Raw genomic sequence first — 954 nt, forward strand, 5'->3', positions numbered from 1 at the left:
TTCCTTCCTTCCTTCCTTCCTTCCTTCCTTCCTTCCTTCCTTCCTTCCTTCCTTCCTTCCTTCCTTCATTCCTTCCACCCTCCCTCCCTCCCTTCCCTCTCCCTCCCTCTCTCCCTCCCTCCCTCCTTCCTTCCTTCCTTCCTTCCTTCCATGCCAGTTTTGTTCCATTTATCCTCATCCAGAAAAAACTTCTTCATAGCCACAGGCTACAGCCTCTTGCCCAAGCCTAGCACAGATTTAGAGCTGGAAAGGGCCTTCATCATCATCTGTCCCAAAGCTTTCCTTTTCCAAATGAAGAAACTGAGGCCAAGAAAGACCAAGAGACTGTCCTGGCATCACACAGCCAGTATGTAGCAGAGTCAAGATTAGAACTTGTGTCCTTTGATTCCAGATCTCTCTTTTCTTAGCTCACCATACAAGGGTGTGCACTTGGTCCCTGGGAAGACAAGATGGGAGATCACACATTGTGCTGAATGGTGGGGCCAGCAGGGTCTTCTGAACTGAAGGACAAATGATTCTGGGCTCCAGTCCTTTACAAAGCTTGTACTCCGCTTGGGCCAGATCCAGTTGTCTTTACTCTTTTCTAGGACCCATTTGGCCTATTCACAGCTGCTCACAGGTACACAGGTGGCCCTTTATTTTAAGGCAGCATGCATCTTTTTGGATTACATCTTCTTGTTCTCTGACTGAGTGGCTATCTCCAAAATACAGGGTGTCCCAAAAGTCTTTGTGCAACCTTAAGCTTTAGTAACTTAAAAGTGAACCAAGACATTTGGTATCTTGCCCACCTTCTTCCCATGGTGGTCCCATTGCCCTCTCAAGCAGTTATGCTTGGAGGGAGGCATATGCAACTTGTGTGGCCAGCAAGCAGGAGGGGTGTTTCAATCTATTTTTCAAAGCACAAAAAGGAAAAAGAAATGCCACAGAGACTCAGAAATATCTCATATAGCAGTA

The sequence above is a fragment of the Petaurus breviceps genome, unplaced genomic scaffold (genome assembly GCF_028583685.1).
Source record: "Petaurus breviceps papuanus isolate PSGF00001 unplaced genomic scaffold, PetGlider_PUasm1.0 188, whole genome shotgun sequence".
Taxonomy (NCBI): domain Eukaryota; kingdom Metazoa; phylum Chordata; class Mammalia; order Diprotodontia; family Petauridae; genus Petaurus; species Petaurus breviceps.